This window comes from Phyllobates terribilis, unplaced genomic scaffold (genome assembly GCF_046119375.1).
Source record: "Phyllobates terribilis strain yellow unplaced genomic scaffold, ASM4611937v1 Scaffold_7__3_contigs__length_470593459, whole genome shotgun sequence".
Lineage (NCBI taxonomy): Eukaryota > Metazoa > Chordata > Amphibia > Anura > Dendrobatidae > Phyllobates > Phyllobates terribilis.
The window spans coordinates 58778287-58801372 of NW_027362767.1; the positions used below are offsets into that span (position 1 = coordinate 58778287).

The following is a 23086-nucleotide window of genomic DNA, read 5'->3' on the forward strand; positions in this document are numbered from 1 at the left end:
GCCTAGGGTCACTTACTTCTGTAATTTCGATAACTTTGGATCTGACTGTTGCAGCTGTGCCCATTCATCTCGTGGGCGTCCCAGCACTCAATCTGGTATGTAATCTGCTTCCAATTCTTAAGAGGCCACGCGAGCTGTCACAAAGCGTCTGAAATCTGGGGTCTCATCACCCTCCAACTCTTAGTCTACATCCTAGGCCGGTCGCTCATGGCTCACTCTGGATATAACATCCGTGTGGGTGTTTTCAGCTTCACCCAATAGGCTATCTTGTACCGGTACTTAGACAACCTCGTGACCCACCGTTGTTCCAATACTCCTAGTTTTGTGTCTTCTAAGTGGATAAGTGAGTAGTTGTCAGACCGCACATTAACTTCCTACCCCGACAAATATTCCACAAACTTTTCAGTCATGACCCATACCAGGGCTAACAATTCTAGTTTGAATGAACTATAATTTTCAGGATTTCTCTCCGTAGCCCATAGAGATCTGCTAGCATAGGCAATCACTCGTTCTTGTCCTTCCTGGACTTGGGATAGCACCGCTTCCACACATTAGAGACTTCTATCAGTGTATAACACAAATGGTTGAGAGAAGTCTACGAAGGCCAAGATTTTAGCATTTGTCAACATGAGCTTTAGTGCCTGCCTCGGCCCCCACTGGATCGGCTGACTTCTGGGATCTTCTGCTGTCCCCCTTACCAGTTCGTGTAGTCGGGTCGCTGTCTTTGCGAAATCCTTGATGAATCTTTCAATACCCCGATAGGCCCATGAAATCTCTTAATTATCTCAATGTTGTGGGTGTACACCACTTCTGCATGTCAGCCACTTTCTCCTTTGTCGGGTACACACCTTCACTCGAGACTTTATGCCCAAGCTATTCTGTTTCCTTCTGAAACAGATGACACTTTGGAGGCTTTATCTTCAGTCCATACTTATGAAGACGCTCTAGCACTTGCCAGAGTCTAGCGAGATGATCCTCAAACGTGGCGGAGTATATTAGAATGTCGCCAAGGTATATGAGCGTCACCTCAAAGTTCAAGTCTCCAACACACCTCTCCATCAATCGTTGAAACGTTTCCAAATGGCATCCGATTAAACTTGAACAGTCCCACAGGGAGGATGAAAGCAGTCTTCGGCCAATCTTGCTTGGCTATGGGGACTTGCGAGTAGCCACTAGCCAAAGCCAGAGAGGAAAAGTATAGACCTTTCCCTAGTGCTTAGAAGGATTCTTCTAAGAATTTCAGACCATGCAGGCGTTCAACCGCTGGAAGTCCACACAGAACCTCAGAGTTCCATCCTTCTTCCAGACCCACACGATTGGCCCAGCCCAGGGGTCCTGGATTTCTCATATCACCCTGTTTTGTAGCATATGGGCCAGCAAATTCTTCACTTCTTGATATATTTGGGGTGGAATCTGACAATATTTTCTTGTATGGGCACTGTATTTCCTGTAGGGATTTCACGCTGGATGGCCTCTCTACAGTCATGGCCAAAAGTATTGAGAATGAGACAAATAGTAATTTTTCCAAAGTTTACTGCTTCATTTTTTGTAATGGCAATTTGCATATACTCCTGAATGTCAAAGAGTGATCAGCTTAACAGCAATTACTGTACTTGCAAAGTCAATATTTGCCCAGAAAATGAACTTTAACCCCCAAAACACATTTCAACATCATTGCAGTCCTGCCTTAAAAGGAGCAGCTAACATCGTTTTAGTGATTGATCCATTAACACAGGTGTGGGTGTTGAGGAGGACAGGGCTGGCGATCAGTCATGATTAAGTAAGAATGACATCACTGGACACTTTACAAGGAGGCTGGTTCTTGGTATCATTGTTTCTCTTCAGTTAACCATGGTTATCTCTAAAGAAACACGTGTAGCCATCATTGCACTGCACAAAAATGGCCTAACAGGGAAGAGTATCGCAGCTACAAAGATTGCACCTCAGTCAACAATCTATCGCATCATCAAGAACTTCAAGGAGAGAGCTTCCATTGTTGTCAAAAAGGCTCCAGGGCGCCCAAGAAAGACCAGCAAGCGCCAGGACCGTATCTTAAAACTGTTTCAGCTGCGGGATCGGACTACCAGCAGTGCCGAGCTTGCTCAGGAATGGCAGCAGGCTGGTGTGAGTGCTTCTGCACGCACTGTGAGGCGGAGACTCTTTGAGCAAGGGCTGGTTTCAAGGAGGGCAGCAAAGAAGTCACTTCTCTCCAGAAAAAACATCAGGGACCGACTGATATTCTGCAAAAGGTACAGGGAGTGGACTGCTGAGGACTGGGGCAAAGTCATTTTCTCTGATGAATCCCCTTTTAGATTGTTTGGGACATCTGGAAAACAGCTTATTCAGAGAAGAAGAGATGAGCGCTGCCACCAGTCTTGTCTCATGCCAACTGTAAAGCATCCTGAAACCATTCATGTGTGGGGTTGCTTCTTAGCCAAGGGAATCGGCTCACTCACAGTCTTGCCTAAAAACACAGCCATGAATAAAGAATGGTACCAGAATGTCCTCCAAGAGCAACTTCTCCCAACCGTCCAAGAGCAGTTTGGCGCCCAACAATGCCTTTTCAGGCATGATGGAGCACCTTGCCATAAAGCAAAGGTGATAACTAAATGGCTCATGGAACAAAACATAGAGATTTTGGGTCCATGGCCTGAAAACTCCCCAGATCTTAATCCCATTGAGAACTTGTGGCCAATCATCAAGAGACGGGTGGACAAACAAAAACCAACAAATTCTGGCAAAATGCAAGCATTGATTATGCAAGAATGGACTGCTATCAGTCAGGATTTGGTCCAAAAGTTGATTGAGAGCATGCCAGGGAGAATTACAGAGGTCTTGAAGAAGAAGGGGCAACACTGCAAATATTCACTTGCTGCATTAACTCGTTCTAACTGTCAATATAACCTATTGGTACTCATAATATGATTGCAATTATATTTCTGTATGTGATATCAACATCAGACAAACACTAATAAAAACCAGAGGCCAGCAGATCATGTGAAAATATAATTTTGGTGTCATTCTCAAAACTTTTGGCCATGACTGTACACCCAAAGTAGTCATCGTGTTGGGAAAACATCTACTGATCTTGCCCCACCAAATTTTCCACTTGTCTGGAGGAAAACTCTGCTAGATCTACTTTCATCTGCTCCAATACACAGCGGCCATCCCCCTTCCTGTACTCTCTCTTCTTCCGGTCTATGAACACAGACAGGGTCCACTGGTCCCCATCCTCAGAGGTCAAGTTCACAGCATGGGATTTTGCAATGTCTTCCTGCATCACGTATATTTGTGCCAATTCCTTCCTTATATTTGTGCCAATTCCTTCCTGGGAGCCAGCCGTACGCTCGTTCCGCTGAAATTAAGTCACCTCACCAACACCCGTCCTTGGCACACGGTCGTCAGAGTGCGGGTGACCAGTAGTCCCGGCATCACTTCTCTAGTCCCCTGGGACTCAACCTGTCCTTTCAAAGACATCCAGGCCTGCACTGGGATAGTGAGCACTGTCTGACCATGTGGCAAAGTCAGGGCAGTTGTATTGGGTACCACCACTTTTCCCAAGGCGCGACTTCTGGATTTGACTAGCCCTGATTAGCTGCTGGAATATTCTTCTACTAGGGTGGTGCCATGTTGCAAGTTTCCAGTCGCTTCCTCGCCGGCCGCTCTCCAGGAACTGTCCTACTTCTTTCAAGCCATTCATCCCCAGTGTCACGATGGGTCCACTCCAAATGGGGCCCTTCACTAGCACAATTCCCTTCTTTCCTAAGTTCCGTCCGCAGACTCGTATCTCCATCCATACCACCCCTGCTACTGGGTAGGGTAGCTTATTGGCAGCCATCAGCCGAATGGTGGCCAACGTTTGGGAAGCACTGTCGGAAATATACTTCTGGCATTGTGGTCACCTGGGACGCCATATCTATTAGGCAATGAATCTTTTGCCCGTTCAACTCAGCCCACATAGTGGGACTCTTTGACATAACGTCTTCGGAGCCTTCAATCCTTCTTACAGAGGGACCAAGCCCTGTGGTATACTATCTAACCATGGGGCATTTTCATTTAACAGCCAACCCCCCACTGTTGGCTGTCTCGAGTAGGGTAACTCCTTGACATGTGTTCCATTCCTTCACGAGTCCAACATTCTATTCTACGCTCGTGGGCGCTTAGGTCTTTATCTCTGTTCTCCGGAAAGGGATACCCCCTCTCTAGTCATTCCTCATACCAGGATACAGGATTTGGTTCCGGGGTAGCTGCAAGGACTTTTTTTATGTTCCGTAACTCTCCCGTGATCTCTCGAATTTCCTGCCATAACTCAAGGGGCCCAGTTACATTCGACGTTCGGCGCCCTGATTTGGTTACTTCATCGCTTCGGAACAGACCCTCCACAGTCAGGGCGTCTTGTTCTCATACTTTAACTTTTTTACTGACCTCGAGGAAGATCATGTTGGGATTGTAGTGCAGACAGGGGCGGAACTACCGCCCGTGCAGCCGGTTCATTGAACGGGGGCCCCGAGGGAGAGGGGGCCCCTCCAGCCTCCAGCAGGGCCGCCATCAGGGCATGACTGCCCTGACTCTAGTATGGGGCCCGGCCGGTAGGGGCCCCCTCGGGGGCCCCCCCTCTTGTGCGTCTCTCTCCTCATGGGGCCCCCGGCCCCATGCTATGCGCCGGGTCCGGGACATTTCAGCGCTGAGCTGCGCTGTTGCAGCAGCGCCTTCATGATTCCCCTGACTTCCGGTCATGTGACGGTGCCGTCACATGGCCGGAAGTCAGGAGAACCTGCTGTCAGCGATTTGGACGAGTGCCAGGATTTTGCAGGGATCGCATGGGGGTAAGTATAACAAGTTTTATTTTTTTTAAAATACAATTAACTAGGAGTGGAGAGATGGGAGAAGCACATGTGTGTGTGTGTGTGTGTGTGTGTGTGTGTGTGTGTGTGTGTGTGTGTGTGTGTGTGTGTGTGTGTGTGTGTGTGTGTGTGTGTGTGTGTGTGTGTGTGTGTATGTGTGTGTGGGGGGGGAGATGGGAGATGCACATGTGTGTGTGTGGGGGGGGGAGATGGGAGATGCACATGTGTGTGTGTGGGGGGGGAGATGGGAGATGCACATGTGTGTGGGGGGGGAGATGGGAGATGCACATGTGTGTGGGGGGGGAGATGGGAGATGCACATGTGTGTGGGGGGGGGAGATGGGAGATGCACGTGTGTGGGGGGGGAGATGGGAGATGCACATGTGTGTGGGGGGGGAGATGGGAGATGCACATGTGTGTGGGGGGGGGAGATGGGAGATGCACATGTGTGTAGGGGGGGAGATGGGAGATGCACATGTGTGTAGGGGGGGAGATGGGAGATGCACATGTGTGTGGGGGGGGGATGGGAGATGCACATGTGTGTGGGGGGGGATGGGAGATGCACATGTGGGGGGGGGATGGGAGATGCACATGTGGGGGGGGGATGGGAGATGCACATGTGTGGGGGGGGGGAGATGGGAGATGCACATGTGTTGGGGAGATGGGAGATGCACATGTGTGGGGGGGAGATGGGAGATGCACATGTGTGGGGGAGGAGATGGGAGATGCACATGTGTGGGGGGGGAGATGGGAGATGAGAGAGGTGCACATGTGGTGGAGGGGGATGAGAGAGGGGCACATGTGGTGGAGGGGGATGAGAGAGGGGCACATGTGGGGGAGGGGGATGAGAGAGGGGCACATGTGGGGGAGGGGGATGAGAGAGGGGCACATGTGGGGGAGGGGGATGAGAGAGGGGCACATGTGGGGGAGGGGGATGAGAGAGGGGCACATGTGGGGGAGGGGGATGAGAGAGGGGCACATGTGGGGGGGATGAGAGCTGCACATGGGGGGGTTTGAGAGCTGCACATGGGGGAATTGGGAGTAGGGGGATAATGAGCTGCACATAACGAATGTGGGGTGGGGGAGAGTAAATGATAAATGATGATGGGGTGGGGAGAGCACGGACATGATATAATGAATTGGGGCAGGGGGTGCATGTAAATATTGAATGCGGGGAGCAGGAAGTATAGAGTAGGGGGCGTTGCGGATGCAGGAGTGTGACTGGTAACAAATTGGCGGAAAGAGTAGAGGTTCTAATTAAATTATATATTAAGTGCCTATTTACAGTTAATGGGGGCACAGTGGTGGATTACAATTTATATTTGGAATGGTAGGTTGCCTAATAACTAACCATATATTGATGGTGGATACACGTCTGTATTCAGCAGCGTAATGTAGAAGTTGGGGAATGTGCTCTAGATAACTGTGTTATTTTATGCAGAGACGAGTCCTGGCTGGAAGACGTGATGGCGGTCTGTGCTGGATGAAGGAGAAAAGCGAAGATGAAGGACTTCACCTAGAGACGTCACCGGTGAGTCAGTCTATTACATGTACACTGTGTATAATGTCACTGGTGATCACTGTATTACCTGTACACTGACACTATATACAGAGCTCCTGTGTATAATGTCACTGGTGATCCCTGTATTACCTGTACACTGACACTATATACAGAGCTCCTGTGTATAATGTCACTGATGATCACTGTATTACCTGTACACTATATACAGAGCTCCTGTGTATAATGTCACTGTATTACCTGTACACTGACACTATATACAGAGCTCCTGTGTATAATTTCACTGGTGATCACTAGATTACCTGGACACTTACGTTATACATACCATGTATAGAGCTCCCGTGTATAATGACACTTATGGTAATATTAGTAATGTGGTGGTAATATTAGTAATGTAGTGGTAATATGTGGTCTGGTCATGGTGTGGCAGTTTTTCTCCCTTCTGTGTGGTATTATTCGGTCACTATGTTGTGGTAATATGTGGTCTGGTCATGGTGTGGCGGTATTCCCTGTATGTGGTATTATTGGTCATTTAAAAAAAAATGTATATGACACATTCCCTTAAAGAAAACTAAATAAAAATATATCTAAAAAGAGTATTGGATATTTTAAGAAAATTTTAATAGGTTAGAGTAGGGACCGCCCAGAAGAGTCTACCTTATCGTGGTGGCGGCTTTAAAAATCTTTTGGCCAAAACAAAAGCTGATGGCTATGTATGTGGCGCCGTCACATGGCCGAACGTCAGGAGAACCTGGTGGCAGCGACGTGGACGAGCGCCAGGATTCTGCAGGGATTGCATGGGGGTAAGTATAACAAGTTTTATTTTTTTTAAATACAATTAATTAACTAGGAGTGGGGGGAATCAGAGATGCACGGGGGGGATGAGAGATGCACATGGGGGGGGGTGAGAGATGCACATGGGGGGGGGTGAGAGATGCACATGGGGGGGTGAGAGATGCACATGGGGGGGTGAGAGATGCACATGGGGGGGATGAGAGATGCACATGGGGGGGATGAGAGATGCACATGGGGGGGATGAGAGATACATGGGGGGGATGAGAGATGCACATGGGGGGGATGAGAGATGCACATGGGGGGGATGAGAGATGCACGGGGGGTGAGAGCTGCACATGGGTGGGATGAGAGCTGCACATGGGGGGTTATGTTTACATAACTTTGTTGCCTTATGAAGGGCAGGGGGGGCCCCCCAAAATTTCTTGCACAGGGGCCCACTACAGTCTGTGTCCGCCCCTGAGTGCAGACATTCTTTCAGGGCCTGTCTCAGGTAGGTGTCTCTTAGGCCCGCAGCCAGCTGGTCCCTTAATACTTCATCCAGGGAGCCAAGTCCCCTACATACTATATCTTTGGTTTTCTTAGTGATGTGGCAGTTACTTCTTACAGAGCATTAACAATTGGGCAACCATCTCTCCCTCTCTCTGAACCCAACGGAAGAGGCGAATACGCAGATTACCTAAATCGGTCATATTGCTGTGCATGTCCTTTAGAATCTTGATTACCTTATCTACAGTATCACAGTTTCTTGGTTGCTTGAACATGACCATCTATCACAGGGGTCCCCAACCACTAGTCCGTGAACCAGGACCGGGCCGTTTTTTTTTTTTGTCGGTCCGCTCTGATAGTGTGCTCTGCGGCGGCTCAGAGCACACTATGTGGGGTAGATGCTGCCCGCTGCTGCAGGGCCTGACAGTGCGTGGAAGCGGGCTGGCCTCAGCGACGCGGCTCCCGGCACACCACATTATGTGGACCTCGGTGGGGCGGGTTGGCAATCTGGCCACAGTGTCGTGGCTCCAGGCATAGCTCCTGGCGGGCTCCTGGTCTACACTGTAGACCGTGTCCCCACCAGGAGCTATGCCCGGAGCCACGACACTGTAGCCGCTACACTGTGTTAAAGGGAGTCGCATCTTACCCGGGTTCCGGGTATCAGTTCTGCTCTGGAGCAGGCCCCATCCTTACCGGCGATATCACTTGCTTGCATGGTCGCCGCTCTGCGGTGCTCAGAGCACACTGTGTGGGGTGAATGCTGCCCGCTGCACTAAACTCCAACCCCCTCCATAACCACACCCCCATATGACCAAAGCCCCGTCCCTGCCCCACCCCCACCCCGCCGGGTAATGGAAAAATGGTCTTGCTTGAAGCCGGTCCCTGGTGCAAAAAAAGTTTGGGGACCACTGGTCTATCAGACATCTCCATCTAGGGTCAACAGAGCTATCTCTGCCTGTAATGCAGGTGGCTTTGGGTGCATTTGTAGTATGCTCTTTAGATGTTCTATCGAGTCCCACATCAGTAAGTTGTCACCTGTAAACTTTGGTGTGTTACTGAGCATAGCTCCAAGGGGAACGCGGCCCCCTGTGGACTCAGTTATCAACTGATCCTCCATTTCTACACTTGAATGTTTCATCCTGATGACTACGTCAAGTGTTAACAGGTAAGCGGATACAACAGCGCAGAGAATGAGGAGACAGTGGTACTTCAACCAACAACTATTTATTCGATCAACACAATAATGTGCTTTCGGCACAATATCTGGGGATAGCGCAAATGGTGAAAATGAAATGTAGCACCCTGAGGACTCGGCTGCTACAGGGGTATTACACCTCAAGCCAGAGGTGTGGTATTCCACTCCCGGGTAAGGATGGAGTGTGGGACTGAGCTCAGATAGCTGCATACACTACATACATCCCATTTCCGGGGGACAGATCGACGGTACTCCCACCAATATATGTGCAGGTACGATAGTGTCTGTCCCTGGCTGGAGTGGGAGGGGGGTGGAACATCCCAGTAGTGTAGGGGCAGATAGGGGGAGCAGTCTGGGTAATGCTAGGAGCTCATTGGGTGCTGGTCACCTGAGCTCACACATAGAGGGAGTATATAAGGTGGGCACCATCTTAGGACAGGGTCTTTTGTAGAGTGAGTCAGTCTTTGTGGAGTCAGAGGAGCAGAGCAGAGAGGCTCAGCCAGAAGGGCTGACAGGGAGTTGTGGTTCCGGCTGGGCCCAGCTCCAAGGCCAAGTCTGAGAGAGAGAGAGAGGAGTCAGAAGGACCCAGAGAGAAGAAGAAGGAACCCCAAGACCCCAGAATACAAACAGCAGGGTGAAGGGTTGGCACCCAGGGTACCGGATCCCAAGCTGGCAGAGAGAAAAGCACACCTTAGCCAGGAACCAGAGGTCGTGGGCAGGATCTGCCGCGACCCTCACTAAATCCACTAGGAAGGCATACCAAGTATAGGGTCAGGGAACCCAGAAGAGGTGTACCCACCAAGAGACCCGAGGGAGCCGGACATAAGTGGATCCCTGGTGAGAACGGCCAGAAGAGAGGGAAAGTCAGACAGGAGCTCAGGACCACGCTCCAGAATTGCTTGGGGGTTGGCCGAGTCCAGGACCTGGTGGACGCAGCACGGCTCGGGTGGTCGCTTCAGGCCAGAGTGACCATAAGAATACCCGTAAGTAAAAACCCCTGAACTGCACAGCCCGACTCTGAGTCTTCTTGCTTAGCTCTCCTGCACCTTCACAACCACCATCCTCTACATCTGACCCCCTGAGGCTATACCCCTCCCGTTGGGGGTTATACAACCACAGCTGTACACATACCACCAGCCTCAGCGGACCCTTCTGCAGCGGCGGCCTTTTGACCGCAAATCAACGGGTGGCGTAGTCGACACTAAGAACACCAATAACATCTATCAAGACTGCCACACACTGAGTTTGACACCCTGGGCACGGACCGGGTCGCCGCCACTCGGAGACTACAACCCCCATCTGATCCGGCTCCGGGTAATCCCCAAACAGCACTGGCCCAGGGGGCGCGTCAGAAACAAGTTATGTTACAAGGAGAATACAGAAATTCAGATGAACAGGATTTTGACACAATGCTTTTTACACACTCATCATTCTATTATTACAACTCAATAACTGCTATCGTCAGTGTTGTCTTGGCCCTAATACCCAAACCTAAAGGCCATCACTTTCACTATTGGACCCATCACTGTCGTCACTCTCTAGGTAACATACAATGTCACGAGGATACTGCCCGCTAGGCCGCAAGTCCCAGGTTGGTGAGATATTCGACCAACTCGTCACACTGGCCATCATCGTTCCCTGAAGCAAGGCCCTGGTCCCCCCTTTGTACAGTATGTCTACGCTGGAAGAGACGGCTCACACGAACATCCCTCTGCTGCGGCCTAGTCGTCTTTCTCACGACTCTGACTCTGCTCACTCAGCTCAGCTCTCCATGTCTCTGGCTCTGGTCACCCGGATTTGATTACTCGGTCCTTCTCTCAGATCTGATTATTTGTAATGGCGGCTATAAGCCAACTTCGCTGCACCACACGTCCGTCCTGCCCCAGATTCAGGTGCCAACTCCTTCCCTTCACTGCCTTTTTGGGCCTTTTACAATAATTACTAACTGCGCCACAGCTATCACCTGACCTGGTGTCTTCTCCAATCTCTTCCCCGAGGGAACATGCAGTTCACTCTTGGGTTCCTACTAATGCTATTCTTTCTGCTTTCACTTTCTCTATTGTCTTTAACCAGCGCATGGTGGTATTCACTGGCAACCACTCTGTTGGACATTAACTATGCACGTCTTCTTATGTGCCTATCTCCTTACAAGACCACACCTGCTTACAAAACCCACCAGCTCCAGATATTAGCACCTACTCGGCATCTGCTCAGGACCACCATATCTGATTCAAATCTTGGAACTTGCTCAATAACGCCCCCAACTACTCTGGATCTTAGTGTAGCACCCCGAGGGCTCGGCTGCTACAGGGGTATTGCACCTCAGTCCAGAGGTGTGATATTCCACACCCGGGTAAGGATGGAGTGTGGACCAGGACTCAGTAAGCTGCATGCACCACACACACCCCATTTCCGAGGGACAGCTCAACGGTGCTCCCACAAGATAGAAGTGCAGGCACGACAGCATCTGTCCCTGGCTGGAGTGGGGAGGGGGTGGAATACCCAGTGGTGTAGGAGCAGATAGGGGTGGGTCTCTGGGCATAGGTAGGAGCCCATTGGTTGCTAGTCACCTGGGCTCGGGTGTCAGAAGGAGGTATATAAGGTGGGCACCATCTTAGAACAGAGTTCAGTCCAGTCCAGTTCAGTTCAGTGGAGACAGTCTGAGGAGAAGACGGGAAGCAGAGCCCCTGCATGGGCTCTGCTCTGCAGGCAGGCCTTGTCAGGAGGCTGGAGCCTGAGAGAGAGAGAGAGAAGAAGGAAGAGAAAGGAAAGTAGGAAAGGAACTGGAACAGAGGAGAAAGGAAGCAAGGAACACAGAGAAAGGCCCAGAGACACGAGGACAGAAGGAACCCCATATGCCCAGGAGATACAGGGTGAAGGGTTGGCAGAGCAGGGTACCGGAACCCGAATTGGTGGAGGCGACTAATCCTCAGCCAAAACCGGAGGTTGTGACCACATCTTGGTGCGACCCCTCACTACATCCACCAGAAAGGCATACCGTATAGGGTCAGGGAAACCGGAGAGAGGTTTCGCCAACAGAAGGCCCGAGGAAGCTGGACAAAGGTGGGTCCCTGGTGGGGACGGCCAGTAGAAAGGAAGAGAGGGGAGCTCTGAACCACACTCTGGAATTGCCTGGGAGTTGACCGAGTCCCTTGCCTGGTGAACGCAGCACGGCTCAGGCGGTCCCTCATGTGCACAAGTGACCAGAATAACAACCGTGAGTAAAGCTTTGAAAACTGCAACTGCACGTCTCTGTGATTCCTCGCCGCACCAGCACCATAAGTACTGGGACGCTCACACCATCACCACCATCATCCACATTAGCTGCCCTGAGGCAATACTTCTCCCGTGGGGAGTCATCCCATACTCAGCTGCGCAAACAACATCAGCCTCAGCGGTCTGCAGCGCAGTGGCGGTCCCCACTGACCGCAATCCACGGGTGGCGTAGTCGGACACTTATTACAATACAAATAGACTGCCACTGGTTTGACCACCCTGGGCACGGACCGGGTCACCGCCACACGGAGACTACAACCCCCAGCATTCTACAACAGGCCCGGTTCCGGGTTCCCCCTGCACAACACAGGCCCAGGGGGCGCGTCATTAGCACCTTCTTAAAATCCACCATCTGCAATCTCAGTAGGTGCACATGACCAGGGGTGGTTCTGAGTGTTGACATCTTGAACAGGTGGCAGGCCTTTGAGAAGGTGCTAATATTTAAAGCAGGTGGGGGTACTTGCTGTAAATCTTGGCACCTACTAGAGCCCTGCCACTTGATTAAGATCTCAACACTTACTCGGAACCACCCCCCACCACCTGCTCTAAATCTTAGGACCCTCTGGAATGGTGCTGCTTGCTCCAGGACATAACACCTGCTGAGGACCACCCATCTTAGCACTTTCTCAAGGCATTTAACCTGTGATCTCTGACTTACCCAGAACCACCCCCTACCTGCTCTATATCTTAGCAGCTTCTCAAGCTTTGCCAGGTTGGATATCATCACCTCGCACCTTCTTGAAACCAGACACTTGCTCAAAATCTCAGCACTTGCTCAGGACCACCACACCTGCTGTACATCTTAGGACCTTCACATGGGCCACTCCATATTTTAGTACCTGCTCAGGACTACTACGCCTGCTCCAAATATTAGAACCTACTTAAGATCTTTCACTTGTTCCATATCATGTAATCTAGATCTCAGCACTTGCTCGAGACCATCTCAAACAAAGCTTTAGATTATGGTATAATTTCCTGTGTGTCTTTTCTAGGTCTTCATGGTAATTTTCCTGAGGACAGTGGTGTCACCTATAGCTATTAAGATGTGATTCATTGATAAAGCCGCCCTGCCTGCGACACATGGAGCCATCATCCCCTAGACTTACATAATAATAATCACAGCTCCTTTACTGTGGCGTTAATAGCTGCGGAGAGGGTTACACCTGGGTGGAGTTTCTTACTCCCATCTGAAGCCACCTCCAGCTTCTTCACAAAACCTGTTAAGCAATTTCTATTTCTAAGGGAAGAAAGTCCATGAGCTGCAGGGAACAGGTTTGACCGTGTCTGCTGACGTTTGGCTCTGTCTTTAGATGGTTGTTAAACACCCTGAAAAAAAAAATAGCCCGGAAAAACTGGTAATGTCAGGCGAGGGTGGCATTCTTCAGTGATTGTATAGGTATGGCTTGGTAGCCGATACTCGCATATATAAGGAGTGCCCTTGTTGTTCAGAAGCTCAGAAGATCGCATTGTGCACTGGAGAAGCCTGGCACTCAGGTGAGACCTTGACCTTGACAGCATAGACTGGAGCACCAACTCGGCTCTGCTATTCCATAGCACCTGACCACCGGGGGCATCAGTAGATTAAGAATGCTGGAAGTTGGTTTTTCATTTCTATTATCTTCATTTATTTAGACATTGTTGCATACACCTGACACATACATATAGCATAACTGGGTTTGTCAACTGACACGAATATTTGTGATTCATCAGGATGTTTTCTGTGTTGCAGAAAAAATGATCTAAAATGTATTGATTACCGTGCACAAGCTTTGCAAACACAGACTCGGCTCTGCTACATCTAAAAAGCTGCTATTTCTTTTTCTTCCAGTGTAGGATACATCACAAATAATTTGAGGTGCTACTTAGTTTTGGGCCTGCGTTTCATAATATAACTGCAGTAAAAAATGTAAAATATTTAGGAGAGCTGAGAGTGTTAACTTTGGAAAACTTTTTTTTTTTTAAAGTTTTCAAAACTTTTCAAAGTTTTAACTTGTTTATTTTTGTGTGCAGCGCGATCACTCCCCAAGTTCAGATAATATATAGGTTTACTGCAATCTCGGCTCTGCTACACCTGTGTGTGAAGGGATCGATGTGCGCTTTTTATGCCTGTGTTTTTTATCCTGACTCATTATATAATGGCTTTACTTAGGAAGTCTTATACCAGGCGGTGATTTACATGGATGCACCTGTTCCAGCACTAGACAGTGGTGCACTACATGTGCCTCCAGCAGTATGTGGTGACTTTAGTGTAGCATCTACAAGGGGGGGGGGGTTTCTTAACAGATACTTCCTTGTCACTGCAAAAGTTTAGTGACTTCCTTGTCTTTTCTGCCACAAGGTTTGAACTCCAGGACATGTGATCTTAAAGGGTTTGTTCAGACTTAGAGAAAACGTGTCTGCCTTCTTCCAGCTACAGCGCCACCCATGTCTGCAGGCTGGTTGTGATATTGCAGCTCTGCGCTGTTGAACTGGAATACGGGGTACAACCTTTAAACAGGGGTAGTGCTGTTTTTGGAAAGCAGCCATGTTTTTCTAGACCTGGATAACTGAAGCTCCAGGGCCCTAGTGCCAAATCTATTGCGGCACAGGGGCTTCAGAGCCCCCCAAAGGCAGCAGTGTCTGGGGGGCAACTTGTTACATTTACATGTTTTCAGAGCTCTCATGTAGCAGAGCCGAGTTTGTTATTTGACTCAATGGCCAATGCATTACATGATTGACAACGTCAGCTCTGCTACATCGGTTTCATATAATCCCAGGAATCAAACCTTGTTCACAAAGGGATTAATTCTTCGCAGGGGTTTGGATGGGACTTGTCTGTGGTGTAATTAATTCGGTGTTTATTGCTAACATGATCTATTCTGTCCTAGGTGTGTCTGGCGTGTGAATGCTGCCCGTCCACATTGCAGCCACCGCCTCCTCCTTGCTCTGGAACGTGCGCTCTTGACTGACAGTCCGCCTGGCTCAGTGGTTCTTAACAGTTCAACAGTTCTCTATCGAAATTGTGAAATGTTTAGGACCACTTGACCAGGCAGACAATTTCTTCACACTGTGGACACAATGGAGGAGAAGAAGGACTGCGGATAAACAGCAGAAGAACCTCTCCAGGACTATAGCTTTAACCCATTCCTTGCCCTTTTCATGGAAATGCATGCTGCCGATATTATGGCTCCCAGACAAGACCCGCTTGTCCTACAAGGTCCTACTGAACTTACATCACTATAGGGTCCCGCTCTATATGGTAGAACTATATAGTGCAATTCAGTAGGGGGTTACGCATGTGGCAGCCCCAATACCGACACTAAACCCACCTAACATAAGGCCTGAGCCTGACCACTGTACTGAAACTGTTTCAGCTTCTCATGAAATTAAAAATGCAGATTTACAGTGCACGATTACCCTAAGAGAGTTGTATGAGATTATAAAAAAATATATATTATTTTTTATATATATATACTGAAAACAGCGCCACCATTGTTTTAAGGTTGTTTTGGGTATTGCAGCTCAGTTCCATTTCTGTTAATGGTAAAAAAAAAAAAAAAAAAAGTAGACTTTCTAGTCTCAAAGATATTTGGGGTCTTATGTTAATACTAAAGATATTTGGGGGGGGGGTCAGCACTATAGATATGGTCTCTGTAGAGTTTTTTTTTAAAAAACAAAATAGGATAAATGAAAAAATAATTCATTCATTTCCATATGTTCCATCATCGAAAGGAATAATTACTTGAAAAATAGCCGGAGCGCCTTAGATTTAGCAGCATCGGTATGCTTGAGCAACGACGTAGCAGAGCGGAGTTTGTCATCTAGCTTTCTTATATTAAGAAAATGCATAAAAAGTTTAAAAAAGGGTTTAATTACTAGATACACATCACTGGAGATCGGCTTATACAATGTCTTGATAATTGCATTATCTGACAATTTAAATCAATTATAAATGTAAATGTGTGATGCTAATCCTTTATTTTCTGTAATGGAGCAGTATAATGAATATGTAGTAGTGTATGCGCACTAGGACTATGGTCATCTATCTGTATTAGTGGCCATAATGGTCTTTTTTTTTTTTCCGCAAAGTCACTTTTTCATCCTATATCAGATTAGAAAAACATGACTTCTTTCTTCCAGGAACGGCGCCACCATAGTCAGCGCCTGGTATTGCAGCTCAGCCTGAATGTTGCAATATCACTTACAGCAGATGGACAGGTGTGGCATTGTTTCTGGAACAAAGCAGCCATGCATTTCTAATCTCACACAGCCCCTTTTTCCAGAATAATCCCACATTAAAAAATATGATTTTAATTGGATAATACTGCAGCTACTGCAGTACTGCTGATTGCCAGCAGGTGGAGTTCTCCCTTCATTTTGTAAGTGAAAGTTCTCCATCTGCTGGCGATAGTTGGTACTGCACCAGCTCTGCAAAAAGCTATAGCATAGCTTATTTTATTCTGTGGGACTGCTTTGCAATAACTTTTTAAACAATGCAATAGCTTAACAAAAGGCTCCAAATGGGTCAAATGCCAATCTCAGCTCAGTAGCATTTGCTACAATACTCCCATAATATTTATTCAGCAGCTTTCACCCTATTACTATACACACACAAGAATTGCGCAGAGATAAATTGCAAAACATTTCACTAGATGAAGGCAAATTCTTCAAATAAAAACCCAAAGTTACCTCTAGTGCCTGCATTGATATATTATGCTATGTCAATACGCGGATGTGAATTTGCAGAGATTTCTGTGTCGCCGCAATGTTTTACTTTCCCTTTTTGGAAATAAAATGTAATGTAAATTTTCTATTTGACTATTTCTTTTAAATAAAAATTGCAGAATTGGAAAAAAAAGAAAAAAAAAAGATTATTTTCTTAATTCCTGGAGCAGCGAAGCAAACACATTTCCAATTACACTGAGTGTTTGCCTATTCCCTATTCCGTGGCTGTGCCAACAGAAATTTCGGGTTGTATTTTACTATGAGGTAGGACTGCAGGCTCGGAAATGATCGCTGTAATGTGAGGTAGTGCAGTGCCCTTTAATTGACAGCGGTCGTTTAGAAGAACCCATAGCCACGATATATATAATAAACATATTCATAAACTAAACTTAGTATAGATTCAGCCCTCTCCGAAATCAAATTATTGGTAGAAATTATTTTTGGTCCCATAGTCATAAATAAATATACTAAAAATGTAACACGAATTGACAAAAGTGGTATACGGTTAAAGAAATAAATGTAAAACTGATTGGAAGGGAGACTCCTACTGGCCATGTTTCTATGAAAAAAAAATCCTCCTGTCAATAGTTTAAGGATTGTATGAAATTAGGGGAAAAAAAAAACATGTCTGCTTTCTTTCTTGTCATGGCAATGTCTGGTTTGGCATTTTGGCCCATTCCAGTGGATGCTGCAGTACCACTTAAAGTAAGTGTCGTAGATTCTGGAAGAAAGCAGCTACTTTTTTCCTTTTTTACATAACCCCTTTAAAAGACCTGGGTGTGGACATTTTCTTAATGAGATTGTCCACTACATTAGCATTGATGACCTATCCCTATAATTGGTCATCAATGTCTGATCAGTTGGGGTCTGACGCCCAACACCCCCGCAGATCATAAGATACTGAGAATGCTCAATATACAACACAAAGAAGACACTGTGACTGCTGTATATACATCACATAGGATACACTGAAACTGTTGTATGTATATCAAATAGAATACACAGAGAATGATGTATATACATTGCATAAGATACACCGACTGCTGCCTACATCACACAGGATACACTGAGACTACTGTATATACACCACATAGGATACACTGAGACTGCTGCCTACATCACACGGGATGCACTAAGATTACTGTATATACATAACATAGGATAAACTGAGATTGATGTACTGTATGTACATCACAGACATCACAGAGTGCAAGACAAAACTGAGTGCTCAATATACATCACATAGAAGAAACTGTGAATGCTGTATATACCTCACATATGATACACTAAAAACTTATATATATATATATAGGGCAGCATGGTGGCTCAGTGGGCAGCACGGTAGTTCAGTGGTTAGCACTGCAGCCTTGCAGCGCTGGGGTCCTGGATTCAAATCCCACCAAGGACAACATCTGCAAGGAGTTTGTATGTTCTCCCCGTGTTTGAGTGGGTTTCCTCCGGGTTCTCCGGTTTCCTCCCACCCTCCAAAGACATACAGATAGGGAATCTACATTGTGAGCCCAAGTGGGGACAGCGACGATAATGTCTGTAAAGCGCTGAATAATTAATGGCGCTATATAAGTGAGTAAAATAACTAAAAATAAATATATATCTCACATAGAAACACTGAGAATTCTGTGCATACATCACATAGGATACACTGAGACTATTGTATACATCACATAGGATACATTTAGCCTGCTGTATATACATCATAGGATACACAGACTGCTGTATGTACATTGCATAGGATACATTTAGACTGTTGTACATACATAAAATAGGATACACTGAGACTGTTGTATACATCACATTTAGACTGTTGTATATACATCACATAGGATACACTGAGACTACTGTACAGTGGGTACGGAAAGTATTCAGACCCCTTTACATTTTTCACTCTTTGTTTCATTGCAGCCATTTGGTAAATTCTAAAAAGTTCATTTTTTTCTCATTAAAGTTCACTCTGCACCCCATCTTGACTGAAAAAACCCAGAAATGTAGAATTTTTTGCAAATTTTTTAAAAAAGAAAAACTGAAATATCACATGGTCATAAGTATTCAGACCCTTTGCTCAGACACTCATACATAAGTCACATGCTGTCCATTTCCTTGTGATCCTCCTTGAGATGGTTCTACTCTTCATTGGAGTCCAGCTGTGTTTAATTAAACTGATAGGACTTGATTTGGAAAGACACACACCTGTCTATATAAGACCCCACAGCTCACAGTGCATGTCAGACCAAATGAGAATCATGAGCTCAAAGGAACTGCCCAAGGAGCTCAGAGACAGAATTGTGGCAAGGCACAGATCTGGCCAAGGCTACAAAAGAATTTCTGCATTACTCAACGTTCATAAGAGCACAGTGGTCTCCATAATCCTTAAATGGAAGAAGTTTGGTACCACCAGAAGTCTTCCTAGACCTGACCGTCCAGCCAAACTGAGCAATCGTGGGAGAAGAGCCTTGGTGAGAGAGGTAAAGAAGAACCCCAAGATCACTGTGGCTGAGCTCCAGAGATGCAGTAGGAAGATGGGAGAAAGTTCCACAAAGTCAACTATCACTGCAGCCCTCCACCAGTCGGGCTTTTATGGCAGAGTGGCCCGACGGAAGCCTCTCCTCAGTGCAAGACATATGAAAGCATAGAGTTTGCTCAAAAACACATGAAGGACTCCCAGACTATGAGAAATAAGATTCTCTGGTCTGATGAGACGAAGATAGAACTTTTTGGGGATAATTCTAAGCGGTATGTGTGGAGAAAACCAGGCACTGCTCATCATCTGTCCAATACTATCCCAACAGTGAAACATGGTGGTGGCAGCATCATGCTATCGGGGTGTTTTTCAGCTGGTTGAAAATGTCTGTCTACAAACGTTCACCATCCAACCTGACGGAACTGGAGAGGATCTGCAAGGAAGAATGGCAGAGATCCCCAAATCCAGGTGTGAAAAACTTGTTGCATCATTCCCAAGAAGACTCATGGCTGTACTAGCTCAAAAGGGGGCTTCTACTCAATACTGAGCAAAGGGTCTGAATACTTATGACCATGGGATATTTCAGTTTTTCTTTTTTAATAAATTTGCAAAAATTTCTACATTTCTGTTTTTTTCAGTCAAGATGGGGTACAGAGTGTACAATAATGAGAAAAAAAATGAACTTTGTAGAATTTACCAAATGGCTGCAATGAAACAAAGAGTGAAAAATTTAAAGGGGTCTGAATACTTTCTGTACCCACTGTATATAGCTAACATAGGATACGCTGAAACTGCTGCATATATTACATAGGATACAGTAAGACTATTAGAATACCAAAAAATTCCTCTATATAAGGCATCTCCCAAGAGCCAATATGAAACCGAAAGGAGGAATGGAAATAAAGCCCAAAAAATAGTAAAAAATATAATGCTTCATTATATACAGTGACAGAAATAATTAATGTAGACAATGTATAACAAATATTTGTGAAAAAGGGGGTAAAAAAAACAAGAAAAAAGCAATAAGTATAGGGTAGCCTAGGAGGGCCAATATAGAGACAATAGTGGGCGATACTGATGTAAAAATGGAGCGTCTGTATAAATAAGGTTTTAATGAAATGTTAGGTGAACAGCACCATAGACCCTAATACTTTACCATGTATAAGATTAGGCAGTGTAATAAATCATTAAGTTCATGGTGCATCAATAGTAATCTCCATTTTATTCTGAGGTATTTATCAAGGATCAGATATCAGGAAATATAGTATTATAGTATAGTAAATATAGTATAGAATAGTATTTAATAGATATCTGTAGATATAATAAGTATATTGCTGAATAGAAAGAAAAACCTTGGCATACGTTTCATTGTGCAAAGCAACTTCGTCAGGAAGTACATTAAGACTATATATATATTTTATACTATGTATATGTATATACATAGCACAAAATATAATGAGACTGCTGTACACATCACCTAGGATCCACTGAGGCTTCTTTATAAACATACTGTGACTGCTGTATATATATCACATAGGATACACTGAGACTGCTGTATATACAGTTCTTCTCAAAAGTTTACATACCCCGGCAGAATTTTTCCTTTCTTGGCCTTGTTTCAGAGAATATGAATGATAACAAAAAAACTTTTTCCCCACTCATGGTTATTGGTTGGGTGAAGCCATTTATTGTCAAACTACTGTGTTTTCTCTTTTTAAATGACAACCAAAAACATCCAAATGACCCTGAACAAAAGTTCACATACCCTGGTGATTTTGGCCTGATAACATGCACAGAATTTGACACAAATGGGTTTGAATGGCTACTGATGGTAACATCCTCACCTGTGACCTGTTTGCTTGTAATCAGTGTGTGTGCATAAAAGCTGAGTGAGTTTCTGGGATCCAGACAGACCCTTGCATCTTTCATCCAGCCACTGACGTTTCTGGATTGTGAGTCATGGGGAAAGCAAAAGCATTGCCAACGTACAGTGCCTACAAGTAGTATTCAACCCCCTGCAGATTTAGCTGGTTTGATAAGATGCAAATAAGTTAGAGCCTTCAAACTGCAAACGAGAGTAGGTTTTATGAACAGAAGCATAAATCTTACAAACCAAAAAGTTATGTTGCTCAGTTGAATTTTTTTAAATTTTAAACATAAAAGTGTGGGTCAATTATTATACAACCCCTATGTTTAATATTTTGTGGAATAACCCTTGTTTGCAATTACAGCTAATAATCGTCTTTTATAAGACCTGATCAGGCCGGCACAGGTCTGTGGAGTTATCTTGGCCCACTCCTCCATGCAGATCTTCTCCAAGTTATCTAGGTTCTTTGGGTGTCTCATGTGGACTTTATTCTTGAGCTCCTTCCGCAAGTTTTCAATTGGGTTAAGGTCAGGAGACTGACTAGGCCACTCCAACACCTTGACTTTTTCCCTCTTGAACCAGGCCTTGGTTTTCTTGGTTGTGTGCTTTGGGTCGTTGTCTTGTTGGAAGATGAAATTACGACCCATCTTAAGATCCTTGATGGAGGAGCGGAGGTTCTTGGACAAAATCTCCAGGTAGGCCGTGCTATCCATCTTCCCATGGCTGCGGACCAGATGGCCAGGCCCCTTGGCAGAGAAACAGCCCCACAGCATGATGCTGCCACCACCATGCTTGACTGTAGGGATGGTATTCTTGGGGTCGTATGCAGTGCCATCCAGTCTCCAAACGTCACGTGTGTGGTTGGCACCAAAGATCTCGATCTTGGTCTCATCAGACCATAGAACCTTGAACCAGTCTGTCTCAGAGTCCTCCAAGTGATCATGAGCAAACTGTAGACGAGCCTTGACATGACGCTTTGAAAGTAAAGGTACCTTACGGGCTCGTCTGGAACGGAGACCATTGCGGTGGAGTACGTTACTTATGGTATTGACTGAAACCAATGTCCCCACTGCCATGAGATCTTCCCGGAGCTCCTTCCTTGTTGTCCTTGGGTTAGCCTTGACTCTTCGGACCAGCCTGGCCTCGGCACGGGAGGACACTTTCAAAGGCTGTCCAGGCCGTGGAAGGCTAACAGTAGTTCCATAAGCCTTCCACTTACGGATGATGCTCCCAACAGTGGAGACAGGTAGGCCCAACTCCTTGGAAAGGGTTTTGTACCCCTTGCCAGCCTTGTGACCCTCCACGATCTTGTCTCTGATGGCCTTGGAATGCTCCTTTGTCTTTCCCATGTTGACCATGTCTGAGTGCTGTTCACAAGTTTGGGGAGGGTCTTAAATAGTCAGAAAAGGCTGGCAAAAGAGATCTTTAATCCACACATGTGAAGCTCATTATTCTTGGTGCCTGAACTACTTCTTAATACTTTTGGGGGACCAAACAGAATTCTTGTGGTTTGAGGGGTTGAATAATAAATGACACTCTGAATTAACTTTTAACGTTTTTTTTAAAAAAAAAAAAAAAATTTGCTGCAGTGCATTTCCCACTTCCAGGCTGATCTACAGTACAAATGTCACAATGCCAAGTTAATTCCGCATGTGTCAACCAGCTAAATCTGCAGGGGGTTGAATACTACTTGTAGGCACTGTATCTACGGGAAAAGGTAGTTGAACTGTATAACACAGGAAAGGGATACAAAAAGATATCCAAGGAATTGATAATGCCAGTCAGCAGCGTTCAAACTGATTAACAAATGGAAAATCAGGGGCTCTGTAAAAACCAAACCACGGTCAGGTAGACCAACAAAAATTTCTGCCACAACTGTCAGGAAAATTGTTCGGGATGCAAAGAAAAACCCACAAATAACATCA

General features: G+C 46.2%; 1 long non-coding RNA gene across 1 annotated transcript; it reads left to right on the forward strand.

The window, feature by feature from the left end:
- Window positions 1-13486: 13486 nt before the first annotated feature.
- LOC141153642 (uncharacterized) lies at window positions 13487-16904 on the forward strand. Its single transcript, XR_012247329.1, has 2 exons — window positions 13487-13608; window positions 14982-16904. It is a non-coding gene; the product is annotated as an uncharacterized lncRNA (long non-coding RNA).
- The last annotated feature ends 6182 nt before the right edge of the window (window positions 16905-23086 follow it).